Below are 19,023 nucleotides of genomic sequence, written 5' to 3'. Positions count from 1 at the left end.
TGTCGGTATTTTGACCTTGTCGGGATTTTAAATGTTGGGATTTTGTCATTGTCGGGATTTTAAATGTCGGGATTTTGTCATTGTCGGTATTATGACCCATTTGGGATTTTGACCCTGTCGGGATTTTGACTGCATCCCGTTTCTCAATATAAGATGGATATAAAAGGTTTACACCTAAATTGGGTTATTTCATATTAGAAGGGATGAACACTACATTAAAATGGAATTGATATTTTAATAAAATGTAAAATTAAAACATACACAGATATAACAACAATAATACCTTAAATGCTGAAACACAATTATTACACACTGACAGAAAATATGCAAAATGTTATTCCAAGAAATTAATAACCAAGGATTAATAATAATGATGCATGGCCAAGATTGTCAAAACAACATGTTAGTAGCTGTAGATAGCAAGCTTGTTAGAGATTATTTTGCAAACAGCTGTTAGTTTTCATGTTGCTTTTAAGTAGGGTGCTGGAATGAGGCTCAAGCAGAAAAGTACAATATTGCAGGCACTTGGAAAGCTATATTGCAGTAGTTTTAGCAATTTTTAGCAGGATGGCACAGTTTATAGGGTGCAAGCATTTAGAAGGGAGGGTACAAGCATTTAGAAGGGATATAGTTACCACATTTTTCAAGTAGTGTTGGATTCCTTTATCCGTGTGGCAGATTTTGTATTCAAATAGATTTTATGGTGCAATTAGGTTCTCAGTTCTATACTAGATTTTTCAATCTCATTCCAGCATAAAGGGATCCACACTGGATCGAGTTGTGGGTTTCTTAGGACTCCTAATTCCTTGGTAGGTATGCACAACTCCTTGTCAGGGTCCTCCCACAGTATGGAGAGCCAAGTGGCCAGGACTGGTACCAGATAGCGCTGTGTCTGACAGGCACAGACATATACTTTGTCTAAGGGTATCAACAATAGAGCTTTTCACTAATTGATTTCTCAGTGAAGGTGCTCTCCTATAAACAAATAATGGCCTCGCTGGTACAAGATTACCCAGGACATTGAATCCCGCCTGCAAATTCTTGGTCAAGCAGACCGAGAACGGGACAGGGTCATGGCTGTCGGTCCAGCTCGACAGCTATGACCCAAGATTGAATAGCCCCCTAAAGCGGAATTTCGAATGTTACAAAAGGGATTGAAATTTGCCCCTTCATGTAAACTGAATGGTTTTGCTTTATTTTTGGATATCCAAAAATGTAGTTGAAAATTGACAATAAAGCGCTTCTTTGAATCCAAAGATCCTGTCTACTCATCACTGTTGTCCAATGCACCCACACCTTTTAAACCACCATCTACCTTTTATCTCACACACTGCAGAGGACGTGACTTTTTAGAATGTTTGAGGTGGTGTGCAATGAGATCAATAAAATTATATAAAAAAAGACACACCATGGTAAAAAATGTAATCTGAGTAAGAAAGATTTTAAGACCTTAAGAGCATTAAAGGATGATAAATCCTTGATTATTAAACCTGCTGATAAGGTAGGTGGTGTTGAAAAAGGAATTTTTATAAAATAAATTGAGAAACAGCTTACCACAGAAGGTACTTATAAGAAATTGAAAAGTGATCCTACGTCACAAATTAGTAAAGCCTTGTTAGAGCTTACGTCCCAGGCTCTTGCTAAAAATATTATTTAAAAAAAAAGTTGGAATTTCTTAATATTAAAGAACCTTCTGTTCCATCACTCTACATCCTTCCAAAAGTCCATAAGGATTTCCACTTGCAAAGTCTCTCTCCTTTTGGGGAGAGCCCAGGTCCTCCATCCCCAAAGGGACTCTTCAGCTAACCCCATTGAAGTTGTTATGACCACAAGCTGCAAGGCAGAGGGATACTGACCAGGGTCCAGGAACTTTGGCGAGGAAGACCCATTCGCCCTTACCCCTTTTGGGGGTTGAGGGTCTCTCCAAATTTCATCAAGAAGGACCCATAGATCCCTAATTTTGCCCTTAGTAGAACTTTTAACTCTGAGGACAGGGGAAGTAATGGGGCCCTTTTGCTTTGGTAGAGGGTTCCCACATCCTAAGCCCCCAGCACATTTGATTCACACACTGCGTGATGAAGACACGCATCTTGGGCTTTTGGAAAAAAAAAGAAAAAAAGAAAATGGGTCCATACACAGTTCAGAAACATTGGATATGTATGTAAGCTATCAGTTTGTGACCACCTCAGAATTAGCCATAGTTTATGTACTCACTGCAGGAACACTGATTGTGAAAGTTGACCCACTTAAAAAGATCACAGAGGTCTGTAATTTCCATCATAGGTACACTTCAACTGTGAAAGTCAGAATGTGGAAAAAAAACAAGAAATCACATTGTATGATTTTTAAACAATCTATTTGTATATTCTTGCGGAAAATAAATAATTGGATAATCAAAAAGTTCAACTCAATACTTTGTAATATAACCTTGGATGGCAATTACAGAGGTCAAACGTTTCCTGTAGTTCTTGACTAGGTTAGCACACACTGTAGCAGGTATTTTGGCCCACTCTTCCATGCAGATCTTCCCTAGATCTGTCATATTTTGGGGCTGTCGCTGGGCAACACGGACTTTCAACTACCTTCACAGACTTTCGATTGGGTTGAGGTAACTGTCCGAGTAAAACTATGGCCACCCTATGGTCATGCAGAATGGCTGTGGGAACGGAGATGCTGGTGCCATTTTTCACGAATATGTATCTGTAGGCAGATACATGACCCCATAATGGTCAAGACACTTCTGTGTGTTTGCTGCCTCTTCCCGCAACCTACCACAAAATGGTCAAAGTCTGTCAACTAGGGGTGGCCCTCAACCATCGATGACTACAAATCATCAATGGCTGATGGGCAATGGTGAACAGTTTTGACATTGATGGGGGAGAACCAGATGGTTTCCCACCATCGATGTAAAGCTTCAATTAATAGTTTAGTTTTGCTTTTTTTCCCAAGGGGCCGGGACACGGAACATAGCTTCGCCCCAACACCCACGAAGCCCCGCCCTGTATTTTGATTGGCCCACAGGCCAATCAATCAAAGAAAATGGATGACCATCACTATTTAAATACATATTGATATTGTAATCAGGGAGGCTACAGAAGACCCCTGCACATGTACGTTGCGCGACAGTGCACCCAGAAGCAGGAAAGAGTCAGTGGTAAAATACAACTGGTTTATTGTAATGCAGGAAGGTTGTAAAATAACAGGCAGTAACGTTTGCAAGGTGGAAGTCTCTGAACAATATAACACAGGAACAGGTAATGCAATACGTTACTGTAGATGAGATAATGACTCGATGGTGGAACATTGGACTTGAGATGACTTGAAAAGATATATGGAGTTGGATGAAGGGAAGGAATCCGGAATATTAGAACTAGGATTGATGACGGAACATCGAATGATGAAGGAGCATCGGATCAGGATCGAGGGCGGAACATCGGATGATGACGAAACATCGGATCAGGATTGGAATCCTGGAGCTAGGCTGGAACCAGCAGGTGAGTCTGGCAGCGGACACGGAATCACAGGAGATGGTAACCTGTATGATCACAGGAGATGGTAAACCTGGACAGGCTCAGGAACTGGAGCACCTGGAGAGTCACGCTGCAACACGGAGAGACAAACACCAACTGGCAACACTTCCATAAAGAAATGACAACTGAAGCACTAGCATTGGAGTGAGTGCTCCCAGCATACTTATACCCACTGCTTGGCCAGGATTGGCCGGGCCGGTATGACAGGGAGATCACTCCAAGCAGGATTGGACAAGAAAGACATGTGAATGGGAATACATGGCAGCTCCCATGTCAGGCTATGGTGGGAAAGACTGTTTGTAGTTGCTATGCTTGTGGCCGGGAGCAATGGCGGCAGACAGGGAGATTGCCGAGCACTGGACACTGTCTCTGCGGGCAGAGCCGGCCCTAGCCTAAATGACACCCTAGGCAAGATTTTGGCTGGTACCCCCTAGCACCGCCACTAGTTCCGCCTCTGATAATGCTCCCCTTTCCCAGCACCATCAACCCTCATCATACCAGTCATCATTTTGGTGCTCCTACCCGCAATATTATAAATAGAAACAGTGCACACATTCAGTGCACAGCCCAAACAGGGGTGTGTTCTTGCTGGGAAGGGGCATGGCCACACAATAGTACCCCCAATTCAAATGATGCCACACAGTAGTGCAACTTTATTCACATTATATCATGTGATGGTGTCCCTTATTCACGTTACATCACACAGTAGTACCACTTTACCTTATATACATTACTCCTCACATTATTCACATCCTGAGAAAATACTGTATTTTAAGCAACCCCATAACCACACTGCACCCCAGCACAAAGCAGTGTGTGCTGGGCAGAGGAAAGAGCTGCAGCTGCTGCTGTCACTTAAGGGGAGGGAGCCCGGGGCCCCCACTGGGCCCTTCCATCAGACTTTGGCCTGGGTAATTTGTACCCCCCTACCCCTTTCTCTCGGCATCCCTGATAATACCACACAGTAATGCCCCTTACACATGACACACATTATTAATGTGCTTATAACCATAATGCCCCTTACACATTATGCCAACCTTTATTAATGCCCTTCTTACACATAATGACACACAATGCCCCTTACACATATGTTGCACATTATTAATGCCCTTATACACATGGCACACATAATGCCTGTTACACATATGTTGCACATTATTAATGCCCTTATACACATGACACACATAATGCCTGTTACACATATGTCGCACATTATTAATGCATTTATACATGACACACATAATGCCCCTTACACATATGCCGAACACTATTGCACAACCAACCCACCCACAGACAGCACTCGCACAGCCGCTAACACTGTGACCTCTGCCTCTGCTTGGATACATTTCCTCATATATCTTGCCTCAATAGGCCATGCAGCTCCTGGTCAGTTCTGCTAACGTTGGGTGCATTTTTTGCTGAAAATTCATCTTATTTGCATTGTTATGACCAGCACGCACAATGAACTTTCGATGATTAAAATTATATGGGGCATCAATATATTCTGTGTGCAACTGTGGCTGTTCCTGCATACAGAATTATGTTACACCAGTGGTTCCCAAACTGTGTGCCTAGGCACCCTGGGGTGCCTCAGGACACTTGCAGGGGTGCCTTGGGTTGGTTGACTGGGATTAATTCATATTATTAATGGTCAATGTACCAGGCAAAACCAGTGCTGGTAGCTGCCAATCGTAATATATGTGGACAAACAGAAGCAAATCCTGTCCCTTACCACATTACTGTGATATATAAACACAATACACTTAGTTTAACCCCTTCACGACATATGACGTATATATACGTCATATGTCGGTTGGGGGTGAATCAAGCCAGCTCACGGAGTGAGCTGGCTTGATAGAGAGCAGGTAATGGCTGTATATTACAGCCATGTCCCTGCTCTCACGGCCACGAGCGGCGAGTTCGCCGATCGCGGCCGTTTAACCCTTTAAGCACCGCGGGCAAAGCGCCCGCAGTGCTTAAATAGCTGATCGGAGGGGGGGCGCCCCCCTCCGGCGCCGATCGGGGCCCCCCGCAGCGCGATCGGAGGGTGCCGATCGGTTGCCATGGTAGCCAGGGGTCTAATGTAGACCCCTGTGCTGTCCGTGTATTCATACCTATTACATCCTGCCTCAGGCAGGATGTAATAGGAAGTGAAAAAAATCACTACGTTCAGCCATAGAGCTCTATGGCTGAACCTAGTACAGGCGATCGCGCCCCCTAGTGGTCAAGTACACTAGGGGGCCTTGTAGTAAAAGTAAAAAAAAAAAAAAATAAAGTTTAAAAATAAAAAAAAAATAATAAAATATTAAAAGTTCAAATCACCCCCCTTTCCCCATTTCCCAAATAAAAATAAATAAATAATAAAAAAAATAAACATATTTGGTATCGCCGCGTTCCTAAAAGTCCGATCTATTAAAATATAACATTAGTTATCCCGCACGGTTAAAGGCGTAAACGGAAAATAATCCCCAACGCCAAAACTACGCTTTTTGGTCGCATCGCCTACCCCACATTGAATTATTTCCTGATTCCCCAGAATATTATACGGTATAGTAAATGGTACCATTAGAAAGTACAACTTGTCCCGCAAAAAAAAAGCCCTCATGTGTCTATATAGCCGGAAAATTAAAAAAGTTACGCTTATTTGAACACAAGGAGGAAAAAAAAAAAAAAAATTACCTTAAAAGGCAATGTCGTGAAGGGGTTAATATATTTTTTTATGAATTTCTCGATAAGAAGCATTTGGCCTAGGGGTGCCTTGAAAATATTTTGATGCTCTAGGGTGCCGTGATTCAAAAAAGTTTGGGAACCACTGTGTTACACTATGTTACAGTGATTTCCATGTGTGCAGATACAGCATCGCACACACACAGAATATAGGCATGCTGCTTATCATTTTAATCAGCAGAAGCTGCTGATGCCCCTAGGCATTCCAAATGCCCTAGGCAATTGCCTAGTTTGCCTATGCCTAAGGCCGGCTCTGTCTGCGGGTGAGGGAAGCGGTGCGCCGCGCAGCTGCAGACTCAGCAGCGCTGAGAGGACTGGAGGATGACTGAGAGGAAGGTGCACAGCAACCAGGATGCCGGCTGTGTCGGGACTTGAACCGCAAGCTGAGCCTGCGCAGACACTTAGCCGGTAAGAGAGCTTGCTTTAATACCCGGATCGTGACACTGTGCCTATGCACTGCAGCTCAAACATATGCACAATCCACCAATAATTGCTCAACTGTATGAACATCTGCACTGCGCACATATCTGTATCACGCCCTACTGCTGTGTATGGTAAAGATTACACAACATACAGGACAACAGGCAGCTGGTTACTGGAAATCCAGATAGTACTCTCTAAGGGGCCCATTTACTAAAATGTTTACAAAAATAATGTGAACAAGGGTGTTTTCACACCCGTTTCATGTTATTTTAGTTTCAACTGAATGTACTAAAGAACTTTTGGAGCAGTTTTTAGCTGAACTGCTCCACCCCCTTGAATTCACTTTTTTTTTTTTAGTAAGCAGATCGCACTTTCCATACTTATAATGGGAAATGTGATTTGGCCAAATTGACGATGTAAACAAAATTGCATTTAGCCCTGTGATAATAACGCCAGCCGCTCATATGTGAATTCTGGGCTTCTGCATAGGGATGGCCATCGTTGCCTTTGACATCGATGGCAAAAGTGCAACTGCCCGTTGATAGTGTATTACTATGCAATGGATGACATCAATGTTTTTACATATCGATGGTCATCCATTTTCTTTGATTGGTCTGTGGTTGTTTAAGCTTGACATCGATGGTGGGAAACCATCTGGTTCTCCCCCATCGATGGCAAAACTATTCAACATCGCCAGAAACCATCCATGATTTCTAATCATCTATGGTCGACGACCATCCCTACTTCTGCACAGCTTTCTCTGCTCCTAGGCAGAGAAAGCGGTGTAGGGATGGGGCCAGGGTGATTAGCTGTGTTTGTGTCCAATTGACACACAGCTGCTCACAATGTAAACCCTCCCCCCATATTAACAGGTGAGGGCTGCTGATCTTCAGGGCCTTCTGCTGCACTGTGACCCCCAATGCAGTAAAGAGACAGTTCACTTTACACTACCTGGTGTCACAGGAGAAGGAAGCTCCGAAGACCATCAGCGTTGCAGGAGCCGAATCCAGGGGGTTTATACCAGCAGTGGAGTGGGTGTTGTGGAAATGGTGGTGCATTCGAGTTATTTTACATGTAAAATACCCTGATGGTGCTGCGGCGAATTAGATTTGGGTGAATTATTTTGTTTCTGTGCAAGGTAAATACTGGCTGCTTTATTTTTACACTGCAATATATATCTAACTTTGAAGTAAAACCCCACCCAAATCTAATTCTCTCTGCACAAGTAACATCTGCCCCCCTGCAGTGCACATGGTTTTGTCCATCTAAGAAGGATTTTTTCAGAGTGAGTGAACTAGAATAAGGCCCATAGAGAGCCGCCGGATCCGCTGCAAGTCCAGCAGCGGCTCTCTCTATGCACCGATTGGGAGGCGGTGCTTCCACCCTGGATGGACAAATTGGCCCATCGGCCCGTCTGGCATTTGCCAGATATGCCAGTCCGGCCCTGCATCTAGGCTGATGTTGTCACTGCACACCCGCATCCTGATAAATGGTCCCCGACCCCTAAGCCCTGAGAGGCTAGCCCTAAAAATGAAGGACTGATGGCTGCATTGTCACCGGGTGTGGCTAGTAGTGGTAGCCAGAGGCCAGAACCTGCACCCGTCAGTAATGTATATACAGCTGCTTGCTAAACGTCTACCCGCCTGCTGCAGTCCTTGGAATGTCGCGCGGCAGAACCCTCCCGCTCCCTGCGGCCACACCGTGCGCTCTCATGATGCAGCGACTAACGAGTCGCATGCAACTACTGGGCCCGATCACATGACTGTGATGTCAGCAGCACCCGTCCTCCTGTACCACCACAGCCTCCCGTAGCAGCAGCATCTCTATATATCGCCGCTTCATGCTACAGCACCGAGGGGCTGCTGCTGCCTGGCGGCCGGGGCGGCCCAGCGTGCCCACTCTGGGCCCAGCTGCAAGGTAGGCAGGGGCAGCACCGGGGCGCGCACCTCACCGTTTGCCCGTCACATAGGAAGGTGACACCGTCCAATTATCACTTGTTTATTGCATTTCCCTGCCTGCATTCCCTAGCACCATACCCAGCCTGCAGCCTCCTCCCCCTGCCCACTGCCGCTACGTCTGCCTTGGAGGGGGATTGCTGCACTCCATAGCCCGAGCCGGTCACTGTGTGTACATGTTCCCGTGTTCCCTGTACTCGATATGTGATCCCATGCCCTGCTCCCTCGTGTCACCAGCTGCTGGCTGTGCCCTCGTGCAGTAACCCGGTCTCTGTGATGGTGATCTCCCAAGTGATGCACATCTAGCCAAGGTCCTCCACGTAGGAGACTATCCACCAGCACTGTACTGCTCCTCTCATGGCATTGTTCTGTTGTGTGCATCTGCATCAGCCCTATATGTTCCCGTATGCAGTGGGGGGCAGATCTAAATTCACAACTAATTTTTCACAATACAGCTCTTGATATTAAATTGTTTTATATAATATTTTCAGTATCTCTCTATACAAACATACATACATACTGGTGTAACTATACAGTAGGTGACTGCCCATCTAAAAAGTTTCAGATATTTGAAGACAACCCCTCCCCTCCCCCTTGGTACATGTGCATTGCCCGTCGGGCTGCGGTCCTGTCAGGGGTTCTGCTTGTTGTCAAGGGATTCCGATCTTCAGCCTCAGGCACAGATCTGTCTTGATCCTGCTTCCAATAAAAATGGTAGCGGCTAGTTCCCCTTCGCCGTAAGGACCTGGGGAGGGGAGAGGAGGAGCAAGGTCGGAACAAGGGACCCAAACTGACCTTCACCACGCTTTGCTCGCCACCTTTGGCCAGAGAGGGCTTGTTCCTTCACTATCCACGCCACCACTGGTTGCCTTTAGTAACCAGGTGGTGAGTGAAGAGAGCCACTGCCCCCGAAGCATGGCGAGTGAAGCAAGCCCGCGATGGTCAAGGAGAACTAGTCACAACCCAATAAAAATGTATCTCCTAACATGGCCACTTCCTTCTCTAGCATCCATAATATCTGTCTCCTCAGACAGCCATTTTGGGAGGGACATTTTTAGGGGCAGGTGTTACTAACCTACAGACAAATACAGTATCTGTAGGTCCAGGCAGTAGTGTACCAATAGTCCCTGCAGACCCCCAGCACCAATTCCCCACTGTGTGTTTGTGTATATACAGGTTGAGTATCCCTTATCCAAAATGCTTGGGACCAGAAGAATTTTGGATAACAGATTATTCTGTATTTTGGAATATTTTTATGTTTTAATGAGGTATCTTAAGGTATATTGTATTTATGTTGTATAAGCACATGCAATACACACAAATATATTTTATTTATGCATGAAACAAGGTTTCAAAACATGAAACAAAGTTTGTGAACAATCTCAGACACTGAATTTAAATGCTTAGCAATCATGTCCTTGCACATAGTTAGTGCTAGTTACACGTTATTCCATTATTTCCCCAGTAGTGCCAGTTACAGATGTAGCCAGTACGGATATTCGGATAAGGGACACTCAACCTGTGTGTGTGTGTGTATATGTATGAGAGCCGGTGAGAGCCGCAGGGTAAATGTTTGTTTTGTCCTTTTTCACTTGGCTTGAAAACAGTTCTTAAAACTGAAACGTTGCACAGCACAGCAGTTTGACTCCTGAGTATTTAGTTACCAAGTGCCGCACCACCGTTCCTATACTCCATTATCCGTGAAGGCACAGGACCAGGCTACTGCAAGTCGTTAGGAGTGCCGGACCACAGATATTATATAATGTTTTGTAAGTCACTCACTATATATTTTACACATGTTTGCACTTGTATTGTTGTGTTGGTCCTACCGACGGGAGTAATCCTGAAACAGCGTTGACCGTTTTAACACATTAAAGCAGTGGTTCCCAAACTGTGTGCCTAGGCCACTTACAGGGGTGCCTTGGGTTGGTGGACCAGGATCAATTCATATTAGTTACGTGCAATGTAACAGGAAAAACCAGTGCTAGTGGCTTCCAATCATAATATATGTGGATAAACAGGAGCAAATCCTGCCCCTCCTCACAACATAACACTGACATATAAACACAATGTACTTACTTTTGTATTTATTTCTGAATTTCTAAATAAGAAACATTTTGACCTTTTTGCATGAGACCCGGAGTGACACCCATCTGTTCCTGCACTGTATTGGTGGTATACCCAGAGCCGGCCCTAGGCATAGGCAGACTAGGCAATTGCCTCGGGCATCTGCAATGCCTAGGGGCGCTCATTATTACACGGCTTTGTGGGGTAGCTGCTGGCGTTGCTTCCTAAGCAGAGATCAGGGGACAGCCGGCAGTGAAGTGCTCACCTCAGAGCTGAGCTTACCCTGCAACAGGGTAGTCAAGTCTAGTCTGCACCCGTGACCCGCTCCCTGCCACTGCAGTCTTAAGTAAGTTAGCTCCGCCACACTGCAGGGGGCCGCCGCGCTCAGAGTGACATGTTTATTACTGTCAGCGGGCAGAGCCTCTGCACAAGCTGGTGCTGAGGCTCTGCTCTTTGCCGTTAATAAGCATGTCACTCTGAATGGGGTGGCCCGCCGGCAGTGCGGCAGAGCTGACCGGATTGTGGGAGCAGGTGCAGACTGCAGATACTTTTAAATCTGTAATCTTTATGAATGTTGGGACAGGAGAGAGGCTGCCACTAACCAATATGGCGAAGGGGGCTGCTGGGCATGCCCCCACTCAGCAGCTCATCCCTTCCCAATTGAAGTTGCAGTTTATCAGACACCAGCAGCAAAGAGCAGCAAATGCATGGGCTGACTAACCTGGCACAGTGACACATAAAAGTAATGGTGTGTACACATGGTGAGATTCCCTTGCTATTTGACTTGCTATACAATCTTTGCTATCTCTGTACTATATACATACAATTCATACAATCTGCACTATATAGTCATTGCTGCCCTGTCTATCTGGTTTTCGATTTGTGCTGTCACCGGAGCGCGCATCGGGATCGCAAGGTAAAAAACCTGTGCGATTTGCATGCGATTTTGACTATATAGTCAAAATCTCATGCTGGATTGTACCGTGTGTACACAGCAAGGCTTGAACATGTTTTCTCAGTACAGCCTCCTATATGAGCCCTATGGGAGGTGCAGTGTATCTTTCTGAGTACAGCCTCCTGTGTGACCCTATGGCAGGTGCAAATATAATGCCTTCTAAACACTAAGAGGTCAATATACAGTATATCTCAATGCGAAGGATGCTGCTGTCATGGCATGTAAACTTTTAGTGCCTGATCTGCAGATTTCTACTGGCATTGCTATAGGGCTGCATACATACAATCCACTAGTAAATGTGGCATATTTTCTCACTTACTTGCACTCGCAAAGTTTTTGTGCATAATTGGATTGACCCCTAAGTGTGGTGGTGAGAATGTCTGCTAGGGGGCACCAGCGAAAATCTTGCCTAGGGCACCAAACTGGCTAGGGCCGGCACTGGGTATACCCACCTTGGGAAGGCACCTGGGCAGTTCACCTTTGGAGAGCGGGGAGTGCCGGACATTCTACAAAGCTAAACATATATATATATATATATATATATGTGTAACACACACTTTTGTAGTCATTGTTATGAAAATGATGCAGGAGTTGGAGCCATGGAGTCACACATATTAATATATTTTGTGAAATAAAACACAGTAATGGTGCTGAATGATGGATTTAACTTTTACTGAAGGATGTCTCTTGATGGTGGGATCTTGAAATTTATGGGGTCTCTATCACCGCACAGAGGGGCAGATGTATTAAGCCAGGTAAAGTGGAAAGTGATAACGCACAGCTGTTTGAAAAATGACATTTAGGAGTTGATTAGCCGGTGCGTTATCACCTTCCATTTTATCACTTTACTAGGCTTAATACATCTGCCCCAGAGAGAGAAAAAATAATGAGAACTAAAGTACCAGCCAATTAGCTTTTGTTTCACAGGTTACATGCAATGTGGGTTATCCTATTATGCCCCCTACACACATGCCAATATTAAGGAATTTTCTAAGCGACTTTGCTAAGTTTGTCAAAGTCGCTTAGAAAACACATCGGTGTGTGTGAGTAGGGGCTATAGCGACAGCAATGCACGTCGCTGGCTGAGATTGATGTCAGTGACCATTAATCTTGCTGGTCGCCAATGTTCTCCACCATAGGACACTGGCGCTGTCCGCTTGCTCTGTGTGTGGGCTGTCAGTGCTGTGTGCTGAGCGACAGCGCTGCAGCAGAGGCAGACCTAGCATAGCTTGGAAGCCCTATACACATTGGCATGTGGGCAATAGATCACCCAGAGGACTAATTTCTTGATTTTATTTTTAATACGTTTCCACCTTTGTATTGTGTTTTACAAGAGCTCTGTGCTGAAATTGGGTATCACCTTCTGATGTGCTTTTGTTATCTTTATTGTATCTGTTATCCAAACACAATCTGATTTACTACGCCTTTATTACATTTGGGTTATAATAATGTACATGTAATCTGCAGATCATTATGCTGCAACTGTCCTGTATAATAGTTGAGGAAGAAGTAGGCTATGTAAACTTTACTAGACAGAATCTTCTCTGTGTAAACATGTTGAATCATAAAATGCTACATTTATAACTGTGTACATAGGATATTTTGGCATGTGTTACTGCATTATTTGAATGTGTATTGCAATATACTGTAGTAGACCGCTCAATTGTTTTTGCAAGTTTGCATTTAAAATGTATCATTTTTAAGTAGCAACAGCTTGATTTAAAATGACGTTCTTTGGGTCTGCATGATTGAATCTTTTATTTAAGATTATTGTTATTATTTAAGAATCAATCATGCAGCAGAGATATGGTAACGCAGTAGGAGGCATTTGATAGGCCCCTACTGCTTGCATTAGCGATCCTCTGATGCAGCTTGGGATCACCTTCAACCATAATTGCCTACCTGACCTTCTCCATGAGGGAGAAAATTCTCTGTTCCTGGACTTCCCTGGTAAGGTATGATTGCCATCACCTGTGGTGAAACACCTTTCTTATCAATTACCTAGCTCACCACAGGTGATGGCAAGCATATATTACCAGGGAAGTCCAGGAACAGAGCATTTTCTCCCTCATGGAGAGGGTTAGGTAGGCAAGTATGGCCGGTTTCACACACTCCGGCTCCTGCCGGACGGTGAAATCCCGCATGGCCAGGGAGCCGTGCCGCACACAGTAGTTTATCATGGAGGGGATGGCCACAGCCCGGCAGCCGTCCCTTCCAGTGGCAGGATCCAGCTGCAGCCGTGCGGCCGGGCCATGGCCGTCCCGTGAGAATGGACACAATAGTGTCCATTCACAACTAATGTGTGCGGCACTGCTCCCTGGCCGTGCGGGATTTCACCGTCCGGCAGGAGCCGGAGTGTGTGAAACCGGCCAATGCCATGTGTCATACATCCGGCTGATGGTGTTGAAGGCATACTTGCCTACCTGACCCTCTCCATGCGGGAGAAAATGCTCTGTTCCTGGACTTCCCTGGTAATGTATGATTGCCATCACCTGTGGTGAAACACCTTTCTTATCAATTACCTAGCTCCCCACAGGTGATGGCAATCATACATTACCAGGGAAGTCCAGGAACAGAGCATTTTCTCCCGCATGTAGAGGGTCAGGTAGGCAAGTATGCCTTCAACACCATCAACCGGATGTATGACACATGGCATACTTGCCTACCTGACCCTCTCCATGAGGGAAAAAAAATGCTTTGCTCCTGGACTTCCCTGGTAATGTAGGATTGCCATCACCTGTGGTGAAACACCTTTCTTATCAATTACCTAGCTCCCCACAGGTGATGGCAATCATACATTACCAGGGAAGTCCAGGAACAGAGCATTTTCTCCCGCATGGAGAGGGTCAGGTAGGCAAGTATGCCTTCAACACCATCAACCGGATGTATGACACATGGCATACTTGCCTACCTGACCCTCTCCATGAGGGAAAAAAATGCTTTGCTCCTGGACTTCCCTGGTAATGTAGGATTGCCATCACCTATGGTGAGCTAGTTAATTGACAAGACAGGTGTTTGTAATCATACCTTACCAGGTAAGTCCAGGAGCAGAGCATTTTCTCCCTCATGGAGAGGGTCAGGAAGGCAAGAATGACACACGGGGTTGTGGATAGGGATGGCCATTGGTGCAGACAATAGTAGTAAACTATTGATGGATAACCATCGATAGTTTTAGCTAATTATGGTCATCCATTATATATGACTGAATGGCCTGTGGGTCAATCAAAACTTGGGGGCGGGGCTTCTGGGTGTCAGGGGGTGGAGCTATTCTCCGTTTCCCGACACCTTGAAAAAAACAAGAAACATCGGTTCTCCTTTGCCATCAATGTAGGGAAACCATCTGGTTCTCCCACATCAATGGCAAAAGTATTCAACATTGGCCATAAACCATTGATGGTGTCAAATCATCGATGTTCGATTGGCTATCTGTAGTTGTGGATGCCAGCTGCTGCAGATCCAACAAAAAGGCCAGAAAATATCAGTCTTCCTACAGAGATACTGCACTCAAAATGGAGGCAAAACGCTCATCCCAAATGGCAGCAAACTGTCAATCACTGACAGTCTGTTGCCAATCTGTAGCCAACATTGCACCTGCACAAAGTACTGAACATTGGTACTTTACACCAGCACCTGAATCACCTGACCTGCATTGACAACTAAAACTTTCACACTTTATATATACATATATATATATATATATATATATATATATGAGAGCGAGAGAGATGTCGGCTTGGAACAGAGGCGGCACTCGGCGGGCTTGGTGAAATAACTTTTAATCACAAAAAGGTGTCTCCAACTTTCGGAGCAAACGTGCTCCTTTTTCAAGGTGTACCAAGGAGCACGTTTTCTCCGAAACGTTGGAGACACCGTTTTGTGATTAAAAGTTATTTCACCAAGCCCGCCGAGTGCCCCCTCTGTTCCAAGCCGACATCTATCTATCCCCCCCCCCCCCCCCCCCGGCAAGGCACCAGCGGCAGTTGACGTTTTTAAGGACGAGTGCCGGGCTGACACCGTTGTGTTTATGTATGTGTGTGTGTGTATATATATATATATATATATATATATATATATATATATATATATATATATATATATATAATTTATTTGGTTTTACGTCACTTTTTGGAGTGTTCCCACCGTAAACTCTAAGGGTTGGGATCATTCAGTCGACCCCAATTAGGTCGACACATTCGTTAGGTCGACAGTCAAAAGGTCCACATGGTTTTTTTTTTACTGTTTTTTGGCCCGAATGTCGACATGTACACAATTTTAAGTGCTGCGCTCGCAATGCTTCGGGCATGGTGCTTCGCTTAGAAAGTAAGCACAGATCACTCTGTGGGTATTCCCTCAAACGATGGCGATGCGCAGTTCCGGTCATCGCAAGTGACTGCAAATCACTCTGCGTGTACAGAATGTATCTCTGCACATGTTACATCAGCCCCACCTGCAGTGCACATGGTTTTATCCTTTAAAGAAGGAGTTTGCTTTTGCCGCGTGTATAGGGCAAAAGGTAATATTTTGGATGGATATTAATAAACAAGTATACAAGTGCAACATCCCTGCAAGTGGCACGTGCCTCGTGGGCTTAAAGGGAAAATCACTGGGCTTACTTGTAGACAATTACACCATCTACCGTATATACTCGAGTATAAGCCAACTTTTTCAGCACAGTTTTATGCTGAAAAAAAGTCCCCTGCTTATACTCCAGTGACTAGCTGGAGGAGGGGGCTGGTGCGGCTGCAGGAGACTCCATCGATACAGGAGGATGGGACCCAGCACGGAAGTGCTGCCACGCTGTGCTGCGACCGCCGGCACTTCGCTGAGGTGACATGCAGGTGGAGTGTGGAAGTGAAGGGCTGTGCTTTCCATTGCAGCCGCAGCTAGTGCCAGCATCAGTGAAATGTGGCACTGGTGGGTTGCTATAAGCTAACTTGCTGTGCTCCCCGGACAGTACAGCACAACAGTGGTGCAGGTTTGTAGAGGAGTGCAGTGGCAGTGTAGCACTGTGTCAGCATTCTGCTTCAGCTGAGACAGATACTGTCTACCAAAAATAGGACGAGAGTGATTTCCGCACATCACAACTGGATGCGGTCCTTTGGTCTACAGCATGATGGTCGACATGGGAAAAGGTTGTTAGTTCGACAGGATGTTAGTTCAACAGGTCATTAGGTCGACAGTCAAAAGGTCGACATGGGGTTTTTCACTGTTTTTTGAGCCGACATGTGCCGACAGGTGGTATTTCATGCCCTACCATCCACTAGGGTGGGAGAATAAAATAGTGTGCCGAGCGTAGCGAGCGGATAAGGTGCACTTTAAACTGTGTCCATGTTGACTGTGTTGACATTCAGGTAAAAAAACAGTGAAAAACCCAATGTCGAGATACATTGTCGAACTAATGACCTGTCGAACTAACGAACTGTTGAACTAATGACCTTTCGACCTATAACCATGTCGACCTTTTCCCACGTCGACCTAATGGTGTTGACATAATGACTGTCGACCAAATTATCACAACGGCAGTGCAGTTGCTAGCTTCCCTATGTTCAAAAGATCTAGTCCTCACCTCTTCCTGCTGTAAGCTCAGAATACGGGTTTGTTTGAGCATAGATAGTGACATGCACATGTGTGTATGTATGTGTCAGTGTGCCCCTATGCCCTGTACAGTGTGTGTGTGTGTGTCAGTGTGCCCCTATGCCCTGTACAGTGTGTGTGTGTGTGTGTGTGTGTGTCGATTTGCCCCTATGCCCTGTACAGTGTTTGTTAGTTTGCCCTTAGACCCTGTACAGTGTGTATGTCAGTGTGCCCCTAGACCCTGTGTTTCAGTGTGCCCCTAGACCAGGGGTGGGGAACCTTTTTTCTACCAAGGGCCATTTGGATATTTATAAAATCTTTCGGGGGCCATATAAAAATGATCAATATATTCATGCAGGCATTATACACACGGGCAGCGGCATATAGATGTGGGCATTATACACACGGGCAGCGGTATATACATGCGGGCATTATACACACGGTCACCGGTATATACATGTGGACATTATACATATGGGCAGTGGAATATACATGTGGGCATTATACACAGGGGCAGTGGCATATACATGTGGGCATTATACACACGGGCAGCGATATATACATGTGGGCATTATACACATTGGCAGCGGCATATACATGTGGGCATTATACATGCAGGCAGCTGCATATACATGTGGGCATTATACACACGGGCAGTGGTATATACATGTGGGCATTATACACACGGGCAGCGATATATACATGTGGGCATTATACACACGGGCAGCGATATATACATGCGGGCATTATACACACCGGCAGCGGTATATACATGTGGGCATTTTACATACGGGCAGTGGCATATACATGTGGGCATTAGACACTAGGGCAGTGGCATATACATGTGGGCATTATACACACAGGCAGACGTATATACATGTGGGCATTATACACATGCGGACATATGCATAACAGTTCTGCCCACCACTGCAGAGACACCAGGGCTGGCTAATTAATGCGCAGCAGTGTGAGGGTGATATGGATGACTGACAGATCCAGGGGTTGTCATTTATTCATAAAAAGTGACAGTGTGGAGGAAGTGGGGTGTCACCCCCAAACAGGGTAACCCCTGGATCTGTCAGTCACTGGGGAAGGGAGGTCGGCATGAGTGAGGTTGGGTGAGAGGAGCAAGAGGCAGCTAGGGAAAGTGATGAGCCGGAAAGCAGCATTTACCTTTTTTACACTGAACAGTTATTACTGTAGCTCCGGCTCCACAGGGTAATGGCGGCTGCTGCGGCTGATGGACTCTGTCCTCTCGCAATGCTCCCGCCCATGCAGTGCATGGCGGGCGCATCACAGCACTCGCGAGAGGATGGAAGTCCCTGCCGCCCGCAGTGATTGGCGGGCGCGTCACCTCAGCCCACAGTGATTGGCTGGCGTGTCTCCACAGCTCTCCCTCTTATCTCGCCGGGCAGGCGATCGGGCGGCGCATCACCGCTACAGTTTGACAGGAAGGTGGGTAAGCGGGTATGTGTGTGGGCGGGCAGGCGGGCCGGACAAACTGGCTGTGGGGGCCGTATCCGGCCCGCGGGCCGGAGGTTCCCCACCGCTGCCCTAGACCCTGTACAGTGTGTATGACAGTGTGCCCCCAGACCCTGTACAGTGTGTATGTCAGTGTGCCCCAGACCCTGTACAGTGTATCTCAGTGTGCCCCTAGACACTCTGCGTTTCCCACCCTAGGCTTATACTCGAGTCAATAAGTTTTCACAGTTTTCTTGTGGTAAAATAGGTGCCTTGGCTTATATGTATAGGTGCCTTGTTTACGCCAATCCTTATAGTATTTCATTGCTGA

General features: G+C 45.8%; 1 protein-coding gene across 2 annotated transcripts in view; it reads left to right on the top strand.

Annotated features, from left to right (window-relative positions):
- Window positions 1–8,355: 8,355 nt before the first annotated feature.
- CHST10 (carbohydrate sulfotransferase 10) overlaps window positions 8,356–19,023 on the top strand; it is a 30,370-nt gene continuing 19,702 nt past the window's right edge. Inside the window, exons 1-2 of one of the 2 annotated variants that reach the window (XM_083174362.1) lie at window positions 8,356–8,597; window positions 10,243–10,404. The gene's annotated coding sequence lies outside the window, so the exon portion shown is untranslated. The remainder of the gene's footprint in view (window positions 8,598–10,242; window positions 10,405–19,023) is intronic. The other variant, XM_083174361.1, reaches the window with a different exon arrangement.

The sequence above is a fragment of the Crinia signifera genome, chromosome 2 (genome assembly GCF_055691185.1).
Source record: "Crinia signifera chromosome 2, ASM5569118v1, whole genome shotgun sequence".
In the NCBI taxonomy this organism is placed as follows: Eukaryota; Metazoa; Chordata; class Amphibia; order Anura; family Myobatrachidae; genus Crinia; species Crinia signifera.
Note: the sequence above shows the minus strand (reverse complement) of the source record. Positions and strands in the feature narration are given on the sequence as shown.